This window comes from Polyodon spathula, chromosome 21, assembly GCF_017654505.1.
Source record: "Polyodon spathula isolate WHYD16114869_AA chromosome 21, ASM1765450v1, whole genome shotgun sequence".
In the NCBI taxonomy this organism is placed as follows: domain Eukaryota; kingdom Metazoa; phylum Chordata; class Actinopteri; order Acipenseriformes; family Polyodontidae; genus Polyodon; species Polyodon spathula.
The window spans coordinates 17318881-17344235 of record NC_054554.1 but is presented as its reverse complement, the minus strand read 5'-3'; the positions used below and the strand labels follow the sequence as shown (position 1 = coordinate 17344235).

General features: G+C 41.6%; 1 protein-coding gene across 2 annotated transcripts in view; it reads right to left on the bottom strand.

Moving 5' to 3' along the window:
* Nucleotides 1-7262, bottom strand: part of LOC121296633 (39S ribosomal protein L51, mitochondrial-like) — a 15018-nt gene extending 7756 nt beyond the window's left edge. The window contains exon 1 of one of the 2 annotated variants that reach the window (XM_041222388.1): nt 7148-7262. The gene's annotated coding sequence lies outside the window, so the exon portion shown is untranslated. The remainder of the gene's footprint in view (nt 1-7147) is intronic. The other variant, XM_041222387.1, reaches the window with a different exon arrangement.
* Nucleotides 7263-25355: the final 18093 nt, after the last annotated feature.

Below are 25355 nucleotides of genomic sequence, written 5' to 3'. Positions count from 1 at the left end.
TACACACACACATATATATATGTGTGTGTGTGTGTGTGTGTAAAATTTGTATTTTAATTAACTTTCCTACCTCCCGGCTTCTTAGTGGTCCGGTTACTAATATTGATGTTTAAACCAATAACTCGTAACTTAATTTAGGTCATGTTCACATGATTTAGGATGGTCGTTCCATAACATTAGTTTTATTCGGTGCAATGAACCTTGATTCACTGCGTGAAGACATTGAAAAACTAAACCAAAAAATACTCGTAGTGGAAACTCTTCCAGCGAGGATATCCATCAACATTTAGTTTAGTAGCCTGAATTTAAGTAAATACCTACATAACACAAAGGTGTGCAACTATTCCACGGTATTAGTTGGTGGTAGAATCAAGAGGATGAACTCGATCACGCTCTGTTCGCCCACTCGAATGATAGACTAATGATACGCTGCTCCTGTAATGGCTTTTTACGAGTACAAAACTGAAACATAATCGCATTTTTTTTTTTAAATGGATGTTTGTATAATAGTTCTGATTGTGTGTTTTATCATGTCAAATGATGACACATAGCTGATCTATCTATCTATATACCGGTATGGGTTTTGTCACAAAGACGGCTGCAGTGGGTGACGTCACCAGAAACAGGAACCAGGAAATAAACAACAGAGAGGTGGAGTTGGGTGGAGCTAAGCGACTGGTTTCGCTGAGCATTTAAAGAATGAACAGAACAGTAAATAAGAAGGTTGTAACAAACAAAAACACAGGACACGGCACTTTCGCCAAATTAAAGAGACAAACAAAACGGACTGCACAGACAAACACGGTGAGCTGATATTTTAACTATTAACTATTATTATTATTATTATTATTATTATTATTATTATTATTATTATTATTATAACCTCTGTCTCTAATCCCGTTCTCCACTCACTGAACACACAACCCAGAGTGAGTGAAAACATGCTGCTTTTATGTAGCTGTACCGAGACTCGATTGCTAATCAATCATTCAATCATTCATGCCTCCTTTGTACATTTACCATGTTTTTAGATGACAATATAAACAGTAAAAAATAAAAACACTTATTGTTATCACAACAATACAGTAGGCCTACCGGTAAGAAATGAAAGTTACTTTCACTTTCATATATTTCTGTACATTTTAGTAGTTGGACATTTACAAAAGCAGCTGACAGCAGTTAACTGAACGTTAAATGTGTGCATGGTAATTGGATTATTAGGAAACTTTAGATTAAATTACTTACCTGCTTAACTTTTTTCGTGGAACAGTATTTGAAAGGCATCAGCTGAAATGGTTTCGATGTAAGTATGCCTTTACAGTTCACACACATACATTTAAGTGCTTTCAATCCAGAAAAATTATGTATGAACACTTGATCTGAACATTTTGTAATAATTTAGGAATACATTATTGTATTAATATTAGATTTTTTTTCTAAAAACGATAGAGAATAACACTGTGGTTTTTAGTTGGAGGTTAACATTATAAACTTAAGATGCTAAACAATCTTAAAAAATGAATAACTTAAGCAAGTTTGTAATATTAATTCTGTGTACAATACATATCCTAACATCAATAAAAATCCATCAGAGATTACATGCCCACAATATACTGTAAAACACGTACTGCATTACAATGCAATGTACTAACTTACATGTACATCATATTAGAAAAAAAAAAATATATTAGTAATAGTGTGGTTATGGGCGATCTATTGGCTCTCATTACAGTACTAGTTGTCTGTTTTAAGTTTACCCAAGTAAATAGTGTACTCCATGAACCTGTTTTTTATGCGTGGAAAAAACTATTCAGTTTGGTTACATCTTTAATTAATAAGAAAATTTACAAACTATATTTGCCTAATCGAGTTGGAAGACGTCTAGCAGAACATGCAACTCATTAAGTATGACAGGTTACAATAAGTTTTACTTATTTAAAACATGACCATGCAGTCTTGAAATGTCAAAATACATAGCTGAATTAAGTAAAACATCCCTAAAGGTAAGCTGACGGCAGACTTCCAAACAGCTCTAAGTTACTCAGTTTTGTGGCAGATTTCCAAACTTCTCTACTCAGTTATGTAAAGATGTTTTAATAAGTTTATGTTCTAAAGTGAAGTTTTCCTGAGTACCGCCTTATACTTCTTTGAACTTGCAATAGGGAATTTACCCTCAGATAAAAAATTAAAAACATTTTCTAAAGCAACAGGTTCTTTCATTTTTAAAAACTGACACTATTTGGCAATGAAAATGACAACTTCACAGTAGGCATGTGCAGATGAATCCGCATGCACAAAAACTACAGAAATCACACTTCTGCTGATGACAGTTCCCTTTCAATGGAATGACGTTACCAAATGGGAAAGAGCCCTCTCTGACCGTCAATTACTGAGCATATATAAAAAAGCTGCCCTATCAGGGCCCTGCTGTGAGGGGGAAGTCCCTCCTACCTCCTGCTGAAGAGGGAAGTCCTCACTGTAACATATCGCCATTTTCTCTCTCACTGCTTTGTGCTTTCTTGTCTGAATTTGGCTGATTTGTTAGTTTCGACATTCAAATTTCTCTGCATAGCCCGGCATCGATTGCGGTTCTCCCATCGATGACAGGCTTGGAAAAGAGCCTACCCGGCCCCGATTGACTCGGCACCAGTGTAACCACCGACCGCGCTACCCATTGGCACTGACCTCGGCACCGACCACTCGATCTCAGCACCAAGCGCAGAAGCCCCGCCTACGATGCCATGTCAGTGCAGTCAACTGGGTCCTCCTCTGGTTTCCACCAGTGCGACCAGTGCCATTCACACCCTGCTGGGGCAAAAGGGCCTGAAAGCTGCCCCCCACCCCAGAACAGACAAGCAAGCAGAGGAACAGCCGGCGGCAAGGGACCACCGCCGGCCAGGGGTAACGGTTCTCCAGCTGGAGACCGAGGCCGGGGCCTAAGAAAAACCCACCCCCTCCCAAGCCCAAGGGAGACCGCCCCCGAGGAGCCCCGTCTGCCACCAACCCCCCTCACAACCGGATTGACCAATGGCAACGATCCACAGCAAGGCTGCACCCAGGACTCCTGGGTGGTATCGACAATGAGACACGGACACGCTCTACAATTCCGCTTAGGTCCAACAGCCTTCAAGGGTATGCTCCTCACCACAGCTGAACCAGCGAGTGTGATACTCCTTCAACAGGAGATCGCCAATCTTCAACAGAAGAACGCTGTGCACTTGGTAAGTCCAAGCAATGCCCTCAGCAGCTTTTACTCCAGCTACTTCGTGGTGCCCAAGAGGGACAGCGGTTTCAGACCAGTTCTGAACCCCAGGGTCCTCAAATTGTTCCTCAAACAGAGGAAGTTCAATATGTTGACAGCACAGGGTATCCTCCAGTCCGTCCAACCGGGCAACTGGTTCCCATCGATCGACCTGCAAGATACCTACTTCCATGTCCGATCCGTCCTGTGCACAGAAAATATCAGCGCTTCGCCTTTCAAGGCAACGTGTACGAATTCTGCGTGTTGCCATTTGGCCTCTCACCGGCATCCCGCACATTTTCAAAGTGCATAGATGCAGCACTGGCTCCACTCAGGCTGCGGGGTATTTGGATCCTGAACTATTTGGATGATTGGCTAGTTTGCGCACATTCCAAAGCATGCGCAGAGGCACACATAAAACAGGTCTAGATCATGTGACGAAGTTAAGGCTCTCGATACATCAACGGAAGAGCAACTTTGTACCATCTCAGTCCACAGTGTTCCTGGGTTCAAACTGAACTCTGTGAGCATGCTTGCCTCACTGTCAGAAGACAGGATTCGGTCATTGTAAGCCACAGTGTCCCTATTCAGAGAGGACATTCTCCTACAGGTCAACATATATCAAAGGTTGTTGGGGCTGATGGCAGCCGCCTCGAGAATCCTTCCACTAGGGCTGCTGAGAATGCATCCGCTTCAAGTCTGGGTAAATACGCTCAAGATGCACCCGGTCCAAGATCGGTACCGGCTGGTGCGAGTGTCCAGACAATGCCGGAAGACATTGGAGTGGTGACTCCGTCCTGCCAATCTGCGCCTCGGATCTCCCCTCAGATCACCTCACAGAAGGGAAGTGGTCACTACAGACGCCTCCAGCCTGGGCTGAGGAGCAGTCTGGAATGAGAAAGGAATAAGAGGTCAGTGGAAGGCACATTGGCAGCAAGCGCACATAAATGCCCAAGAGCTGCAAGCAGCGAACCTGGTGTTATCTGATTTTCGCCAGCAATTAGCGCACAAACATGTGCTGGTCAGGACGGACAATACTACAGTGGTAGCTTACATAAACCACCAAGGCGGCCTGCGCTCGTCGGGCCTTCACCACGCAGTGTACAGACTCCTGTCCTGGATGCACAGAAACTTGCGTTCCATCAGGGTGGTATGGAGACTGCATCCCCAAGTGGTGCAACAGATTTGTGACAGGTTCCGTACTGCAGGGGTCAACCTCTTTGCCACAGCCAAGTCCACTCATTGCCCCCTATGGTTCTCCATGGTGAGAGACGGGGGCCCCCTGGGAGTAGATGCGTTAGCTCACCCCTGGCCACGGGGGCTTTTATATGCATTCCCTCCACTATCATTAATACCCTTGACACTGGAGAGGATCAGGGTGGAGAGAGCACAGGTTCTGCTGGTTGCACCCAGATGACCGAGGAACCCCTGGTTTGCCCCTGCGCAAGGACCTCCTGAGCCAAGCAGAGGAGCTATTATGACACCCGAATTCCAATTCTGGGTCTGGCTGTTGAACGGAGCCGTCTATTCAGACGTAGTTTGCCTGATGCAGTGGTAGAGAAACATTACAGTCTGCTAGGGCGCCGAGCACTAGAGGCAAGTACTCATACAAATGGAAAGTTTTCAAAAACTGGTGTATTGCCGAAGGTCACGATCCTGTGACCTGCCCAATTGAAAGAGATTACATCATCTGTTTGACGCAGGAAAATCAGCGTTCACTTTGAAGGTATACCTGACAGCAATATCAGTGTGACACGACAAAATTGACTCTGTGTCCCCTGGGGCACATTTCCTGGCAATGCAATTTCTTAAAGGGGCTCAGAAGCTTTGTCCTCCCATGAAAAGTATGGTCCCCAAGTGCGATCTAGAACTGGTACTGCGGGTCCTTATGGATCCAACATTCGAGCCCATGGCGTCAGCAGAACTGCGCCCTGTTTCCTTGAAGGTGGTGTTTTTAATAGCCATTATGTCAGCCAGACGAGTAAGTGAGCTTCATGCGCTGTCCATCGATGACACATGTACGGCTTTCACTAGAAATGACCTGTTGGTAACATTAAGAACAAATCCAGCCTTTTTGCCAAAGGTGGTATCCTCATTCCATATTAACCAACTAGTGGTTTTGGAAACTTTCAGACCTCCCCCGCACGAGTCAGAGGAGGACCGTAGACAGCACCAAGTTACCTAGATAGGACGGCGTCCTGGAGACAGTCCAACCAGCTGTTTGTCAGCTATAGGTCCTGCTCTAGAGGTCAGGCCCTATTGAAGCAATGTCTAGTGCACTGGGTGGCAGATGCTCTACGCCTGGCGTATGAACAGATGGACTCCCCCTTGCCAGGGGACATTATGGCCCACTCTACCAGGGGCCAGGCAACTTTGTGGGCTCTCCTTCATGGTGCCCCCTTAGATGAGCTATGCAATGCTGCTACATGGACAGGTAATCAGACATTTGCACGTTTCCACCGTCTTGATGTGGCAAACCGAGCGAGACCCTCTCTGGGCTCTAGGATGTTGCAGGTGGCATGCCTTTAGGCATCATGTGGGCTCTGTGGCTATCGCCATGGGACTGTACTGTCAGTAATCTGGAGCCACAACAGCTTTAGTACAGCTTCCCATTCGGTAATGGTTGTCATTCCTTTGAAAGGGAACGTTAGGGTATTACCATAACTATGGTTCCCTGAAAGAGAATGACAACCATTACCCTTCGAGGTTGGGTCCCCAGCTGACCTCTGATTTTGAAAGAAAATCTCCCTCTTCAGCAGGAGGTGGGAGGGACTTCCACCTCACAGCAGGGCCCTGATAGGACAGCTTTTTTATATATGCTCAGTGATTGACGGTCAGAGAGGGCTCTTTCCCATTCGGCAATGGTTGTCATTCTCTTTCTGGGAACCAGGGTTATGGTAACGTTTTTGGTATAACACCTGTACTGGTGATATTCAGACGCCGACAATTTACATGAAACTGAAGATCTTGTTTGCACAAGGTTTCTGTTAAGATGCACACGCGAAAATGATATTTGTTTTCGTGGTCGTGCCAGTAGCTGAGAGACTACAAACTCTGGGTAAGATTTTGTGCAAAGAGCAGATCCCACAAGAAGATAGTCTGAACACAAAGTAGGCTATAATAATAATACAGGGTTTTATTTCATTCATGCTTCTCTCATGCACTGGTTTCATTTGAATAGTAGTTTTACTTTAATTTGCAAACTCTGTGACGTGAATACATTTTAATTAAGATGGGTATTTGACCCAGTGCTATAAAGAAAACAACTGCCTTGTGTTCTGTTTTGCCAAGATCGTAATATCGCTATTGCATCATATAGATCAGCTGAATAAGGACCTTTCTACCACAGAATATGTTTTATAAAATGCATGAGGTAAGTGGCTTATGAACAGTAATTGCAAAACTTGTTATTATCATATTAAATTATATTATATTAAATTGTTTTTACGTATCATGTATCAAACTGTTATCAAACGTATCATGTATCAAACATGTAAAACAAACGAGCTTTGTTTTATTTGCTATTTATTAGCTATTAGCTGTTTTTTGTATTCTCAGTACAACTGCAGATGTGTAATGTGAAAGGGAAGTGTTATCGGTACACTTGAAGAGATGGAAGTGACCTCAGTACATTTCTAAGTGTACTCAGCACACATCCAGTGTGAAAGAGAAACGATTCGAGGAGGTTTCCATTGAAAAGCGCCAAGCACACTTGGTAAGTGTACTGTACTCGGTACACTTAAAACTGTTTCCAGTGTGAACGGGGGGGGTTAGGGTAATATTGGTAAGTGTACGGCTTGCCGTTTGATTTAAATTTAAGGACATTAAGTAACGGTAAACGTTACAGGATGCCCCGTACAATAATTTATATATTCAGAAAGTACTTTGAACGAACTACCAACCTACCTCTCCAAGTCGATTCTTTAAAAGGAATGCTCAACAAATAATTTCTGATTAAGATTCTAATAAAGACCTCCTGATTGCTGTTTGTCCTATGTTTTCTCTCAGGGTTTCCGATGTGACTTTGCACAGAGCGCAGACATCTTGTAATCCCACAATCCTCTTCGTTCAAATTCTTAAAGTGAGAGGAACCAAGAAACCAGCGCGCTCAGATTTCCAACTAAGGGAGAATGTTGTACTAACAAATAATTGATAACGGATTATACTGTCGTTTTTTAAGTTTTTCATTTTTTTTTTTTTACTTATATAAATGTGCATACATCATAGCTCCCACTAAAACACACACTGTCATATCACAACTTTATCACAATGGTAGTGTTGCTATGGAAACGCCCAGTTAGGAGACGAATGGGGAAAAACAAATAGAAGGAGCGCTATTTATTAATACATAATGTTCTTACTGAAGATTATACATGTCTGTGTTGGGGTTCAGTAGTAGGGCTGGTCCTGTCTGTGTTGGTTCAGTAGCAGGTGGTCCTGTCTGTGTTGGTTCAGTAGCAGGGCTGGTCCTGTCTGTGTTGGGGTTCAGTAGCAGGGCTGGTCCTGTCTGTGTTGGGGTTCAGTAGCAGGACTGATCCTGTCTGTGTTGGGGTTCATTAGCAGTGCTAGTCCTGTCTGTGTTGGGGTTCAGTAGCAGGGCTGGTCCTGTCTGTGTTGGGGTTCATTAGCAGTGCTAGTCCTGTCTGTGTTGGTTCAGTAGCAATGCTGGCCCTGTCTGTGTTGGGGTTCAGTAGCAATGCTGGTCCTGTCTGTGTTGGGGTTCAGTAGCAGGGCTGGTCCTGCCTGTGTTGGTTCAGTAGCAGGACTGGTCCTGTCTGTGTTGGTTCAGTAGCAGGGCTGGTCCTGTCTGTGTTGGGGTTCAGTAGCAGGGCTGGTACTGTCTGTGTCGGGGTTCAGTAGCAGGGCTGGTTCTGTCTGTGTTGGTTCAGTAGCAGGGCTGGTCCTGTCTGTGTTGGGGTTCAGTAGCAGCGCTGGTTCAGTAGCAAGGCTGGTCCTGTCTGTGTAGGTTCAGTAACACGGCTGGTCTTGTCTGTGTTGGGGTTCAGTAACATGGCTGGTCTTGTCTGGTTTGCGGTTGAGTAGAGGGCTGGTCCTGAATGTGTTGGGCTTCATTAGCAGTGCTAGACCTGTCTGTGTTGGTTCAGTAGCAGTGCTGGTTCAGTAGCAATGCTGGTCCTGTCTGTGTTGGAGTTCAGTAACACGGCTGGTCTTGTCTGGTTTGCGGTTGAGTAGAGGGCTGGTCCTGAATGTGTTGGGGTTCATTAGCAGTGCTAGTCCTGTCTGTGTTGGTTCAGTAGCAATGCTGGTCCTGTCTGTGTTGGGGTTCAGTAGCAGTGTTCATATTGTCTGTGTTGGTTCAGTAGCAGGGCTGGTCCTATCTGTGTTGGGTTCAGTAACATGGCTGGTCTTGTCTGTGTTGGTTTAGTAGCAGGGCTGGCCCTGTCTGTGTTGGGGTTCAGTAGCAGGGCTGGCCCTGTCTGTGTTGGGGTTCAGTAGCAGGGCTGGTCCTGTCTGTGTTGGTTCAGTAGCAGGGCTGGTCCTGTCTGTGTTGGGGTGCCTTGTATTGTTGTGTTGCTGTGGAGCGCTGGTGCCCCCTGTGGTCTGGTCCTCAACCCACCGCACCACGCTCTCAACTCTCGATTACCACAGCTTCTTCAGGGTGCTGCCTGGCCTGGCTGAGCAGCTGTGCCAACTACACAGGAGGAATGGCTGAAATAACAACACACTGCGCAGCCTAGACGCCACCAAGAACCACAATCACGTCCCGGCCAGATGGGGTTATCAGAGCAGCACCACCAGCCCTTCAGGACAGGACGGGTACAAACATGCTATCTAGTCTTTCTATGGAAGACACATGCAGATTACCATTTTTTCCCTATATAAAGCACTTTACTCAGGTTTTTATTTAATATTTCGTACATGAAAGGGTTAACCTGTCCTCCTGCAACACTCTGTGGCTGATAAGTTAATAACGCTGTGTGGCAATGTTGCCCCGCCCCTGTGTATTTCTGTGTTGTATGTTGCGTGTTGTGTGTTAATGTTGGTGTATAGTCATTGGTACACAGGATGTAATATGGGGTATGCGCACAAGTGTTTTAAATGTGTATTTGTATTTAGACACGAGGATTGCACAGCACTTCACGGGCAGTAAAATGTAATACTATGCGAACACGGGGAATTGCACTTTACTAATTCACGTGCAGTTGTACCGAGACTCCAATTGAATGATTGATTAGCAATCAAGTCTCGGTACAGCTGCATAAAAGCAGATTGTTTTCACTCACTCAGGGTTGTGTGTTCAGTGAGTGGAAAACGGGCGTGGAGAGGAGAAAGTAAAAAAGTAATGTATATAATAATATCAACTCGCCATGTTTGTCTGTGTAGTTTTTGTTTGTCTCTTTGTTTTGGCTGCCAGTGCCGTAACCTGTGTTTTGTTTGTCTTTACAACCTTTTATTTTCTGTCTGTTTAATTATTAAATGCTGAGCACACCTCGGCTTCACCAAAACTCCACCTCTGTTTATTTTGTGTTGGTTCCTGTTTCTGGTCTGACGTCAGCCTCTGCAGCCGTCTTTCTGACATGCTGATATCAGAATAAGACACATACTGACCTCACGACTGCGCTTGCTGTTTAGCTGAATGGTAAGATGTTCTTTTTTTAGAAAGAGTGGTGTTTCATGCCTTACATACAGAGGTATGAGGTCACACAGAAAGACTTCTATTAAGACTTGCCCAAACAGTGGACTCATGCATTCAAGTCATTTTATTTACTTATTAATTTATTTTCAGTGATATAATAATATAATACAATATGGTGGAGTCCAGCAGCAGATTGATACAGATAAAATTAATCATGCATCTTTCAAGCTGTTGTATTAATTAATGTTTTTTCGGTGCTGGAATAGAACAGCTGAATGATACAGATATACAGGTTTGTTCCTGCCCTGAAAGTGTCCATGTGTCATCGTTTGATTTGTCTCATTTCTGCTCTCTCTCTCACTCTGTTCCAGAGAGTGGTCTGTCCAGTGGGCTATGAGATGAATGCCTCAAGCCTCCCACCCCCATGTAAATCACACCCCCTCGAGAACTGGTAGCGCAGTGGAGTCTCAGAGACAGGGAGAGGAAGCACAGAGAGAGGGGTCACATGACACAGCACCGCTGGTCAGGGAGGGGCGTTGCCCCCCCCCCCGCCCCCCGAGACTCACAGCACTGTCTGTCTGTCTGCCTAACTACCTAACTACCTGCCTATCTATCTATCTATCTATCTATCTATCTATCTATCTATCTATCTGTCTGCCTACCTGCCTGGTTTTAGTCAGAATTCTAGCAGGAGTATTCTGAACAAGCTGCAAGCGGAATACCACACTTTTTGGGATGCCAGAAAAAGCTGCATTGCAATAATCAATTCTAGATGAAACAATGGCATGCATTAGTCTATCGGCATAAGATATGGAAATAATTGGTTTAAGTTTATCCATATTTCTCAAATGGTAAAAAGATACTTTAGTATCTTCCCTAATATGAGTCTCAAATCACAGATCAGGATCAAAGATGCCCCCCAAACTCTTAATTTCTAGTTTAAGTTTTGATGCGAGACTGCAAGGGTCGAGCACATGTAATCCCATATTTCCTTTTAGTTGGTTCAGTGATGCCACTAGCATAACCTCTGTTTTATCTGAATTCAACATTAGAACAGTCTGTGGCATCCAATGCTTGATGTCGGGAAGACAAGTAGCTAATACCATCCAGGCAAAAGAAATTCCTGGCTTTAGGGACAAATATAGCTGGGTATCATCAGCACAGCAATGGAAGTTCACTCCAACTCTGCGGATAATGCCACCTAATGGTAGCATATGTAATGAAAGCAGCAAGGGACCTAGAATGGAGCCCTGTGGAACACCACAGACAACTTCCAATAATGCCGATTTTACCTCTCCACTACAGACAAACTGAAACCTATCAGAAAGATTTATCATTTGTTGTTATAGTTACCGTGCTAGCCCTACTCCATTTCTCATCTTCTTACAATTTTGAAGGTGCAGTGCAATTAGAAACAAGTTCAACCCAAAAGACCTATGGCCTCACTTTAGCTCTCTGGTTGTCATAGAGACCAGGCCAGCTAGTCTCCAACTCCCTTCTTAATTGTAATTTCCAGGTCTGGATTCTTCAGAAAGATGCTGGACTCTTTTGACTTGTTTATGTCTTCCATACATGCCTGTCTGCCTGTCCTACATATCTGTCTGTCTGCTGTCTGCACTCATTGTTCAAGAGCTTTAACCTTATCTCATCTCACCATCAGGGGAGACAATCCGTAAAGGCAGAGTGTCACACCTGGTAATGCATTAAAGTCACACAGACCCGTGTGTGCTGTTCAATGCTGCTTGTTTTGCTTTAGCCATGATGAATGCTGCCTCTTCTCCCCAGAAGACTTGGGAGTTTGGTGGAGCTGCAGGATGTTCTGCAGATGATTCTGGAGAACGAGATCCAGAGCATCGACCCTGCTGCCCCACACAAGGAGACATCCTCACCCCTGAAGCCATGCCTGGGGCTCCTGAGGGACCTGAGCAAGAACATTAGTGTCCACCAGCAGAGAGGGACACTGTTCCTCAAGATAGGCCTATATATAGATATATATATATATATTCTATCCATATATATACCAGAAAATATTTTGGTTTTCTCTTTAATGTCCTGGATGCTATGTTTATGTTACTTGGATTTAGGTCTGTATTGTATGTATGTGGACGACTACTACCGGGTAGTATATAGGAGCCTATATAAGTTTAGTAACAGTTTTAGTGGGTTTATTCTTGTCTCACTCTGTTAAGGCCAAGTCACAATGCAATACCAATATTTTTAAATAGCATGTTTACACAGATAACCATGAATAAACTAAAATAAAAAGTGTAGATAGCGTCTCACTTTGTTTCAATTTGACAAATTTGTCAACACTACTCTGTTTTAGAGATCGCTTATCTCCAGTACAATTATTCAGAGAAAGTGGATTCATAACTAAATATACTTCGGTGTTTCCCGTGTCTGGTGAAATAAAAAAAAAAAAATCTAGACATAGAAAACTGAATTCTAATACTAATAACAGTCGTAGAAATTCAGTGCTCGCTAACATATTAAGACTCCGCATATTAACCCCCTGCCTCTGCTCGCGAATGATTGGACAGCTGTCAGATCTTTCACTTTCCCTTTGGCTATTCACTCGCCTTCAATTTGGCTACTCACTCGCCTTTGCTTGCTTATGATTGGACAGTTGCGTAAAACTTCGCAGTTATCTAACTCTCCTATTGGTTAAACGTACAGTCAGTACCTGCACCGGAAAAGTACACAGTTTATGTTCCACCCAGCTAACTTATGATTGGGCTACCGCAGAGACAACGCAGATATTCGATAGATTGGTTGATCGTATCGCAGAAGCCTGTCAGGAAAAAAAAAAAGTTGTGTACGTACAAACACAGCATAAGCGATCAGCGCTGTCAACAGACTCCTGTGGCACTTGTATCGGAAAATGAGTTTAAAGCTTTCTTTATTTTCCCATGCTACGACCCTCCAGAAATGTGTTTAAGAACAGCTGTCAGTGGGCACGATGGTCTGGCTTCGCGGGCACAAATGTACCCGCGGGCAGCACTTTGAGGACCACTGAGTTACAGGTAAGGCTAATATTATTTATAACTGATAGTCGCTACAAAATATCCCATTACAGTGAAGCACAATACAGTTGAGAATAAGTACAATATACAATAATATGATATATTTTATTTATTTATTGGCAGGCGCCATATATATATATATATATATATATATATAATATATATATATATATATATATATATAATCACACACACCACACACACACACACACACACACACACACACACACAGTACCTGCCAAAAGTTTGAGTACACCTGCTTGAAACCAGGTTTTTCATGATTATCTATGCTTTTAGCTATAAACTTGTCTATAAACACTTAATATTTCATTATATGATACGTGTACTTATATAAACTGATAATCATAAGTAAATTGCATTATAAATTTTAATTTTAAATGAAAATATAAATCTTGTCAATTGGATTTCAGTCTGAAGCCCAAGTCAGTTAAAAGTCTGAAATGTGTATAACATGGTGTTGGAACACTGGCCTAAGTATAAAAGTGTCTTTGTTAGATGTTCTCTGAGTTAACTAGCATGTTACCTAATTAACCTTTTGTCACCAATTACCTATTGTTAACAGGTGAGGGTCCATGATTACTATAAATATAGGTAGCATAGGCTCAAATTTGTCATTCCTGAATGTAAGGGAGCAGAAAATGACAAAATACACTCAGTTAAGCAAAGAAAAATGACAGTCTGTAATTACTTTAAGAAATGAAGGTCAATCTTTAAGACAAATCTCAAGAAGTTTGCAAGTATCTGTAACTGCTGTGGCCAAGACCATTAAACGATTTGAAGAAACAGGTACTCATGAGGACCAAACAAGGTCAGGCAGGCCAAGGGTGACCTCAGAATCAGAGAACAAGTTCATTCGAGTCACAAGTCTTTAAAACCGACGATTAACTGCCCGGAAATACAAGCTCAGCTAAATGATACTAGAAGTACAGATGTTTCAACATCAACTGTTCAGAGGAGATTGCGTGAAGCTGGCCTAAATGGAAGAATTGCTGAAAAGAAACCATTGTTAAGAGTGCAGAATAAGAGGAAGAGACTTGCCTGGGCCAAAAATCACAGAAACTGGATGTTTGAGGAGTGGAAGTTGGTCTTATGGACCAATGAGTCAAAATATGAAATATTTGGGTCCAACCGCCGAATATTTGTAAGATGCGCAGAGGGTGAGCGCGTGAGTTCTGCATGTGTGGTTTCCACTGTCAAGCATGGAGGAGGTAGTGTCATGGTCTGGGGTTGCTTTGCTGGTGACAGAGTTGGTGATCTTTACCAAGTCCATGGCAAGCTCAACCAGCATGGCTATCATAGCATACTTCAGATTATCAGGATTCCATCAGGATTACGACTAGTTGGGCAGTCCTTCATTCTTCAGCAAGATAATGACCCGAAACACCCTTCAAAGTTGTGCAAGAAGGAAAGTGAAGGACAACTCAATCTAATGACATGGCCTGGCCATTCTACAGACCTCAATCCCGTAGAACTTGTATAGGACAAACTGAACAGAAGAGTCAAAGCAAAGCTACCCATTAGTGCCCTACATCTCTGGGAATTGCTGCAGACGAGCTGGGAAGACATGTCGGGTGATTTCCTGCTGAGACTTGTTAACCAAATGCCTTGTGTTTGTGAGGCTGTGAGACGAATCCAAGATTTAGAGACAATTTTCAATTTTCTTGAACATTGCTTTGATACTCCTTATATTTTGTTATGTATATTGTAACATGTGTTTTCATTTTCAAGTATTTACAGAAACGTATATGACTGAAAATATATATATATATATATCTAGAATAACTATATATATATATATATATATATATATATATATATATATATATATAATATATATATATATATATTTAGTGACCTGCATTTTAAAAAAGTGGATGTGTATTTTGTTGCATTATATATATATATATATATATATATATATATATAGTTATATATCTACACATCCTATCCCACAGCTTCCAACTGAAAAAAATATTCTTGAAATTTGTAGAAAATTAATTGAAAAAAAAAAAAAAAAAAAACTGAAATAGCTTGGTTGGATAAGAGTCCACCCCCCTTATAATAGCAATCCTAAATTAGCTCAGGTGTAACCAATCACCTTCAAAATCACACACCAAGTGGCCTCCACCTGTGTTAAACTGTGGTGATCCTTCCCAGCGACAGCGAGTGGAAGCGACAGCGAGTGGGAGAAGTACAGGCGTGGAAAAGTACAGAGCAGTTTCGAAGCTGAAAGGAGAAATTGCATCTTGAATTGCTATAATCAGAAAACAGAGGACATTGGGGAAACACAGCAGCAGCTCAAAGTCAAACAGCCGCGTGTGTTTTTCTGATAACAAACAAGCTGAAACTTGGAGCAGCTGATTCAAATTCAACGCCGTTTGGAGACACGGGCGAGGGGAGGAGCCAACAGCACAGCAGAACAACGCAGTTAAACGAGGCAGTCTTCCCAGCGACAGCGAGTGGAAGAAGTACAGGCGTGGAAAAGTACAGAGCAGTTTCGAAGCAGTTTGAAAGCAGGTTGACGGCTGCAGAAGAAACTAAACTTCAAAAAACTTCAAGCCAGTAATCTGTGACACCTGCTTGATGTGGGAAATCCGAGAAAACCCAGCGGAGCTAAACCAAGTGTGCGTAAAGTGCCGCGCAATCCAGGATTTGCATAAACTAGTAAGTATGCTAGAAATGGAGCTGGAAGAAGTGAGACGGCAACAGGATCTTGAGGAACTGGCACACCCACAATTCATGGAAGTCTGCATCACCCCTAACAGACTGAAAGCCACCAGGGAGATAGAAGGTCAGAACAGCTGGGTTCAGGTAGGCAGAAGCAGGGAAAAAAAGAAACTTCGTCAAACACAACCACCAGAAATCAAAACAACCAACAGATTTGAGTCACTTCAGAATTTTGATGAGCAGAACCAACAAGAAGAGAATGAAAGGAACAACATCCAGGACCCTATTGACAGTGGTGACCAGACAGCAAAAAGAAGGGAGGTCATGATTGTTGGGGACTCCATATTGAGAAACACAGCAAGTTCAATTCGCAGTTTGGACCCCCTTACTACAACAGTGTGCTGCCTTCCGGGAGCCTCGGTCAAGCACATCACTGAAAACGTGGACAGGCTCCTAGAACGAACAGGAGACGAACCGGTAGTAGTCGTCCACATCGGTACAAACAACATTGGAAGAGACAGACCAAAATCCCTGCAAAACAAATTCAGAGAGCTAGGAAGGAAATTAAAAGAGAAAACCAAAACTGTGGTATTTTCTGGTATACTACCCGCACCTTGCAAAGGACCATATGGACAGCTGGAAATAATTAATCAAAACGAATGGTTGAAGACGTGGTGCACACGGGAAGGCTTCACCTATCTTGATCATTGGACCACATTCTACAACGAGGACTATCTGTATAGACGGGATGGACTGCACTTAAATAACAAGGGAACTAGTCTACTCGGAGAAAAGATCCTCGAGCAGGTTCGGAAGCATTTAAACTAGAAAGGAAGGGGGGAGAAATCAACAAAAAAACAGAAGGGAGACCGCATCAAAATAAGAACAACAACTCAGGTAAGACAACCATTAAATGTATTTATCTAAATGCTAGAAGTATCAGAAACAAAATTCTAGAACTTGAAGCTACTGCACTAACAGGTAACTATGATGTGATAGGTGTTACAGAAACGTGGTTATCTGAGAGTGATGGGGACGAATATAATATTTGTGGGTATACACTGTATAGGAAAGACAGGCAGGACAGAAGAGGAGGAGGGGTAGCGCTATACATAAGAAACAGTCTTGAAGCCCAGGTGTTAAACCTGGACAAAGAAAATAAAACCGAATCAATATGGGTCAGAATAACAGACAAAAATTCAAAAGGCATAATAATAGGAGCATGCTATAGACCGCCAGATTCAGACGGTGAGCACAATAATCTGTTATACAATGACATTAGAAATGTGTGTAGCAAAGGAGAAGCCATACTAATGGGGGATTTCAACTTCCCCCAAATAAAATGGGAAAACCCGGTGGGTAGCGCGAAGGATGAAATAGAAATGGTGGAAATGACAAATGACTGCTTCCTAACACAATTTGTGAAGGCACCCACTAGAGGGGAGGCATGCCTTGATTTAGTCTTTTCAAATAACGAAGATAGAATAACTAAAACAGAGGTCAGAGAACCACTGGCAAACTCAGACCACAACATGGTCTCATTTGAAGTGTTTTTTAAATCCCCAAAAGTAAAGACTAAAGCTAAGGTTTACAATTTTAGAAAAGCAAACTATGAAGGTATGAAACAGAGACTAACAGAAGTAGATTGGAGTAAAATAGAGAAAACACCCACAGAAGAAGGATGGTTGTTCTTCAAAAATGTAGTACTAGAGGCGCAAAACAATTATATCCCTAAAGTAGACAAATCTAAATGTAAAACTAAATTGCCAAAATGGTTTAATAGATCAATTAAAAAAAATATTCAGCGAAAAAAGGCACTTTACAGAGCATTAAAAAAGGACCAAAAAGAAAGTACGCAGAAAGAGTACACAGAACTGCAAACGCAAGTCAAAAAGGAAGTTAGAAAGGCCAAGAGAGAAATAGAAATGAACATTGCTAAGGGAGCTAAAACCAATTCCAAAATGTTTTTCCAATATTACAACAGCAAGAGAACATTCAAAGAGGAGATTAAATGTTTAAGAGATACAAATGGCAAAATCGTAGAGGAAGAAAAAAAAATAGCAAATATGTTAAATGATTACTTTTCACAAGTTTTTACAAAGGAAGATACTGACAACATGCCCCACATGTCATCCAGTTCCTATCCAGTTTTAAATAACTTTAGCATAACTGAGGCAGAAGTGTTAAAGGGACTAGGAGCTCTTAAAATAAACAAATCCCCTGGGCCAGATGAGATCCTCCCAGTAGTACTCAAAGAAATGAAAGAAGTAATTTACAAACCGCTAACCAAGATCATGCAGCAGTCTCTTGACACAGGGGTGGTACCGACAGACTGGAAAATTGCAAACGTAATACCGATCCACAAAAAGGGAAACAAAACTGAACCAGGTAACTACAGACCAGTAAGCCTGACTTCTATTATATGTAAACTTATGGAAACTATAATAAGATCCAAAATGGAAAATTACCTATATGGTAACAGGGTCCTGGGAGACAGTCAACATGGTTTTAGGAAAGGGAGATCGTGTCTAACTAACCTGCTTGATTTTTTTGAGGATGCAACATCGATAATGGATAATTGCAAAGCATATGACATGGTTTATTTAGATTTCCAGAAAGCTTTTGACAAAGTCCCGCACAAAAGATTAATTCTCAAACTGAATGCAGTTGGGATTCAAGGAAACACATGGACATGGATTAGGGAGTGGTTAACATGTAGAAAACAGAAAGTACTGATTAGAGGAAAAACCTCAGAATGGAGTGTGGTAACCAGCGGTGTACCACAGGGATCAGTATTAGGTCCTCTGCTATTCCTAATCTACATTAATGATTTAGATTCTGGTATAGTAAGCAAACTTGTTAAATTTGCAGACGACACAAAAGTAGGAGGAGTGGCAAACACTGTTGCAGCAGCAAAGGTCATTCAAAATGATCTAGACAAGATTCAGAACTGGGCAGACACATGGCAAATTACATTTAATAGAGAAAAGTGTAAGGTACTGCACGCAGGAAATAAAAATGTACATTATAAATATCATATGGGAGATATTGAAATTGGAGAAGGAATCTATGAAAAAGACCTAGGAGTTTTTGTTGACTCAGAAATGTCTTCATCTAGACAATGTGGGGAAGCTATAAAAAAGGCCAACAAGATGCTCGGATACATTGTGAAAAGTGTTGAATTTAAATCAAGGGAAGTAATGTTAAAACTGTACAATGCACTAGTAAGACCTCATCTTGAATATTGTGTTCAGTTCTGGTCACCTCGCTATAAAAAAGATATTGCTGCTCTAGAAAGAGTGCAAAGAAGAGCGACCAGAATTATTCCGGGCTTAAAAGGCATGTCATATGCAGCCAGGCTAAAAGAATTGAATTTGTTCAGTCTTGAACAAAGAAGACTACGTGGCGACCTAATTCAAGCATTCAAAATTCTAAAAGGTATTGACAGTATCGACCCAAGGGACTTTTTCAGCCTGAAAAAAGAAACAAGGACCAGGGGTCACAAATGGAGTTTAGAAAAAGGGGCATTCAAAACAGAAAATAGGAGACACTTTTTTACACAGAGAATTGTGAGGGCCTGGAATCAACTCCCCAGTAATGTTGTTGAAGCTGACACCCTGGGATCCTTCAAGAAGCTGCTTGATGAGATTTTGGGATCAATAAGCTACTAACAACCAAACGAGCAAGATGGGCCGAATGGCCTCCTCTCGTTTGTAAACTTTCTTATGTTCTTATGTTCTTATGTTCTAATCCAAGTGTCAGTTTTCCTGACCCGGAGCTAACCTCACTTAGATGGAACTCAATTATGGAGAGCATAGACCCAGTAGTAACAACAGACCAGGAGTCCAAGGTACTCCAGACAGTCTCCACCAAAGAGCAGTTCGAGTGGATGGGATACCATGAGTACACAGACACCACAGTCAGAGTAAGCCACGTCCTCACCATTACCCAGAGGAGGGTGTTACCCAGCCTGGCAAAGGAGACCTCCTCAGAGATTTAATCTTTAATAACTGAAGGGACTGTGTTGTGCATATAGTTAGAACAGGAACACAAATCCACCATCAGGACAGAATAATCCCCTGGACTGAGGATGGTATAACATAGCTAAAGTCTAAATAATAACCAAATACAAGGTTTCTTTTCTTGGTGAAAACATTGTTTTATTTGTTCTTTGTAATTGTCATGAACTGTGTTGACCACTTATATAAAGTATCCAAAAAAATATATGAGTGAAACTGAGCCTTTATTATTTTGTGCAGAAAAAAACATGTGGTGTTCTTTCTCTCCTGTATTGTTATCTTCTTCCTGACTCTTCAATTTTGTCTTTTTCTTTTCTTTAAAGCAAAGGCTTTTGGTCATTATAGTCATTCAATAAACTCAAACTTCTTAACAGAACCTTAATAAAAGTTACAACATGCTCCGGCCCCATGAACTTGGTTCATCCCTAGTTTAGATTTCCAGAGGGTACAAAAGCTGGATCTCAACAGAGTCCCAGAGGACGAGCGAAGGGAACAGGATCTGACTTATCTATCACTTCCATGAAACAGTTCCATCAGTCCTCGCTAATGAGGGCTACATCACCCATGCATGGCATGGTAGGTTGTGTTGCATTGCTACTGTGAGCTGACTTGAGATCCAGCAAATACTTCTTTCGCCAGCGGGTCCAGAAACTGTCATGAGTCGGTATTTCCACCTCTGGGACATCTCTTCCCTGTTGGGATTAGTTAGCTGACTGACTTCTGGAAACTTCTGAGGTTGTAATGAGGTGAGTCGTTGTCCAACTAGGAAATATGCTGGTGTCAGTGGTTGTGCTTCACCAACCTCATTGTGAACAAAGGTCAACAGTCTGGAATTTAGAATTGACTGTACAATCAGAATGGTGCTCAGCTCTTCAAAGTTGAGAGATGCCTTCCCCAGGATCCTCTTTAGCAGGTCTTCACAGATCTGACTAGTCTCTCCCAGAATCCACCCCACCACGCTGCACGATGAAATTTCAAACAATGCCTTTCTCAGAAAAAAATCTGAAGATTAGAATCTTTCATTGTCTTCCATAGCTCTCTCAGATCCAGATCAGCTTTCTTAGAAGTCTTCACATTGTCAGAGTATATTGTCTTACAAAGTCCCGGTCTAGCTATAAATCTTCTCAAATCCAACTGGAAATGTTCTGTAGTCTGGTCAGAAACAAGCTCTAAATGTATTGCCCTCATCACTGCACAAGTGAACAAAGCAATGTACTTGTGGATGCATTCACTTTCACGTACAGTGGTCCAGAAAAGTCCATGCCTGTAACCTCAAATAGTGGTGCTTCAGTAATTCTGTCTTTTGGTAAGGGAGCCGTCACCTGCTGTCCAGGTTTAATACTGAGCCTTCTGCATATTAAGCATTTGGAGATAATCCAGAATCTCTCTCTTTCGCTGCACTAAAGTGGGTAAGATTGTGCCTAACTAACTTGCTTGATTTTTTTGAGGATGCAACATCGATAATGGATAATTGCAAAGCATATGACATGGTTTATTTAGATTTCCAGAAAGCTTTTGACAAAGTCCCGCACAAAAGATTAATTCTCAAACTGAACGCAGTTGGGATTCAAGGAAACACATGTACATGGATTAGGGAGTGGTTAACATGTAGAAAACAGAAAGTACTGATTAGAGGAAAACCCTCAGAATGGAGTGTGGTAACCAGTGGTGTACCACAGGGATCAGTATTAGGTCCTCTGCTATTCCTAATCTACATTAATGATTTAGATTCTGGTATAGTAAGCAAACTTGTTAAATTTGCAGACGACACAAAAGTAGCAGGAGTGGCAAACACTGTTGCAGCAGCAAAGGTCATTCAAAATGATCTAGACAAGATTCAGAACTGGGCAGACACATGGCAAATGACATTTAATAGAGAAGGGTGTAAGGTACTGCACGCAGGAAATAAAAATGTACATTATAAATATCATATGGGAGATATTTAAATTTTAGAAGGAATCTATGAAAAAGACCTAGGAGTTTTTGTTGACTCAGAAATGTCTTCATCTAGACAATGTGGGGAAGCTATAAAAAAGGCTAACAAGATGCTCGGATACATTGTGAAAAGTGTTGAATTTAAATCAAGGGAAGTAATGTTAAAACTGTACAATGCACTAGTAAGACCTCATCTTGAATATTGTGTTCAGTTCTGGTCACCTCGCTATAAAAAAGATATTGCTGCTCTAGAAAGAGTGCAAAGAAGAGCGACCAGAATTATTCCGGGCTTAAAAGGCATGTCATATGCAGACAGGCTAAAAGAATTGAATCTGTTCAGTCTTGAACAAAGAAGACTACGTGGCGACCTAATTCAAGCATTCAAAATTCTAAAAGGTATTGACAGTGTCGACCCAAGGGACTTTTTCAGCCTGAAAAAAGAAACAAGGACCAGGGGTCACAAATGGAGTTTAGAAAAAGGGGCATTCAGAACAGAAAATAGGAGACACTTTTTTACACAGAGAATTGTGAGGGTCTGGAATCAACTCCCCAGTAATGTTGTTGAAGCTGACACCCTGGGATCCTTCAAGAAGCTGCTTGATGAGATTTTGGGATCAATAAGCTACTAACAACCAAACGAGCAAGATGGGCCGAATGGCCTCCTCTCGTTTGTAAACCTTCTTATGTTCTTATGTTCTTATGTGATTCACATGATTTCAGGATACATTCAGCAGTTCCTGTAGGTTCCCTCTGCTTAGTAGTACATTCCAAAGCAAAGACTCAACCATGAGCACCAAGGAGCTTCAGGGGTTCAGGGGATGGGTATAAAAAAAATATCAAAGGCCTTGAATATTCCTTGGAGCATGGTAAAAACGATTATTAAGAAGCGGAAGGTGTGTGGTACCACCATGACCCTTCCTAGATCAAGCCGTCCATCCAAATTGGATGACCGAGCAAGAAGGAGACTGAGCAGTGAGGCTACCAAGAGGCCAATGGTAACTTTACAAGAGCTACAGACTTTTATCCAAGACTGGTCAAATTGTGCATATGACAACAATATCCCAAGCACTCCACACATCTGGCCTGTATTTTACTCAAGAAAGCCCACCTTGAATCCTGTTTGAAGTATGCAAAAAAACACTCCGGAGATTCTGTAGCCATGTGGTAAAAAGTTTTGTGGTCTGACGAAACTAAAATGTAACTTTTTGGTCTAAATGCAAAGCATTATGTTTGGTACAAACCCAACACACTGCATCACACAAAGAACACACTCCCTACTGTGAAGAATGCTGGTGGCAGCATCATGTTATGGGGATGTTTGTCATCAGCAGGGACTGGGGCACTTGTCAGGAAAGAAGGAAAAGTGAATGGAGTAAAGTACAGAAAAGTCCTTGAGGAAAACCTGCTGCCATCTGCAAGAAAGTTGAAACTGGGACAGAAGTTCACCTTTTAGCATGACAACAACCCAAAGCACATAGCCAAAGCTACACTGGAGTGGCTAAGGAACAAAAAGGTGAAATGTCCTTGAGTGGCCCAGTCAGAGTCCCGACCTAAATCCAATCAAAAAATTGTGGCCTTACTTGAAGATTGCTGTCCACTAATGCTCCCCAAGGAACTTGACAGAGCTTGAACAGTTTTGTAAAGAATGGTCAAATATTGTCAAAACTAGGTGAGCAAAGTTGATAGAGACCTATCCCAACAGATTTACAGCTGTAATTGCTGCCAAAGGTGCTTCCAAAAAGTATTAACTCAGGGGGGTGGAGACTTATCCAATTATATATATATATATATATATATATATATATATATATATATATATATATATATATATATATATTATTTCTCAATAAAACTTTTTTCCTCTTAACAGTGTGGAGTGTGGTGTGTAGATAAGTGGAAAAAAAACCTCATATCATATATATATATATATATATATATATATATATATATATATATATATATATATTAACAGTATGTGCAAAAGTTTTAGGCAGGTGTGAAAAAATGCTGTCAAGTAAGAATGCTTTCAAAAATAGAAATGTTAATAGTTTATATTTATCAATTAACAAAATGCAAAGTGAAATGTTCAAAGAAGAAAAATGCATTTGGCAAAGAAATAGCTTTGGGATTTTGAAATAGCTAGAGATGGGAACTTACATGACATCTTTTATCAGAGATACATACATATATATACACACACACACACACATTACTGTGCAAAAGTTTTAGGCAGGTGTGAAAAAATGCTGTAAAGTAAGAGTGCTTTCAAAAATAGACATGTTAATAGATTATATTTATCAATTAACTAAATGCAAAGTGAGTGAACAGAAGAAAAATCTAAATCAAATCCATATTTGGTGTGACAACCCTTTGCCTTCAAAACAGCATCAATTCTTCTAGGTACACTTGCACAAAGTCAGGGATTTTGTAGGCATATAGTCAGGTGTATGATTAAACATTTATACCAAACAGGTGCTAATGATCATCAATTCAATATATAGGTTGAAACACAATCATTAACTGAAACAGAAACAGCTGTGTAGGAGGAATAAAACTGGGTGAGGAACAGCCAAACTCAGCTAACAAGGTGAGGTTGCTGAAGACAGTTTACTGTCAAAAGTCATACACCATGGCAAGACTGAGCACAGCAACAAGACACAAGGTAGTTATACTGCATCAGCAAGGTCTCTCCCAGGCAGAAATTTTAAGGCAGACAGGGATTTCCAGATGTGCTGTCCGAGCACTTTTGAAGAAGCACAAAGAAACAGGCAACATTGAGGACCGTAAACGCAGTAGTCGGCAAAGGAAACTTGACACAATGACATTAGCAGATGAAAGACACATCATGCTTACTTCCCTTCACAATTGGAAGATGTCCAGCAATACCATCAGCTCAGAATTGGCAGAAAACAGTCGGACCCTGGTACACCCATCTACTGTCCAGAGAAGTCTGGTCAGAAGCAGTCTTCATGGAAGACTTGCAGCCAAAAAGCCATAACTCCGACGTGGAAACAAGGCCAAGCAACTCAACTATGCACGAAAACACAGGAACTGGGGTGCAGAAAAATGGCAGCAGGTGCTCTGGACTGATGAGTCAAAATTTGAAATATTTGGCTGTAGCAGAAGGCAGTTTGTTTGCCGAAGGTCTGGAGACCGGTACACGAATGAGTGTCTGCAGGCAACAGTGAAGCATGGTGGAGGTTCCTTGCAAGTTTGGGGCTGCATTTCTGCAAATGGAGTTGGGGATTTGGTCAGAATTAATGGTCTCTTCAATGCTGAGAAGTACAGGCAGATACTTATCCATCATGCAATACCATCATGGAGGCATCTGATTGGCCCCAAATTTATTCTGCAGCATGACAACGACCCTAAACATACAGCGAAAGTCATTAAGAACTATCTTCAATGTAAAGAAGAACAAGGAGTCCTGGAAGTGATGTTATGGCCCCACAGAGCCCTGATCTCAACATCATCAAGTCTGTCTAGGATTACATGAAGAGAGAGAAGCTACTGAGGCTGCCTAAATCCACAGAAGATCTGTGGTTAGTTCTCCAAGATGTTTGGGCCAACCTACCTGCCGAGTTCCTTCCAAAACTGTGTGCAAGTGTACCTAGAAGAATTGATGCTGTTTTGAAGGCAAAGGGTGGTCACACCAAATATGGATTTGATGTAGATTTTTCTTCTGTTCACTCACTTTGCATTTAGTTAATTGATAAATATAATATATTAACATGTCTATTTTTGAAAGCATTCTTACTTTACAGCATTTTTTTTTTTACACACCTGCCTAAAACTTTTGCACAGTACTGTGTGTGTGTGTGTGTGTGTGTGTGTGTGTGTATATATATATA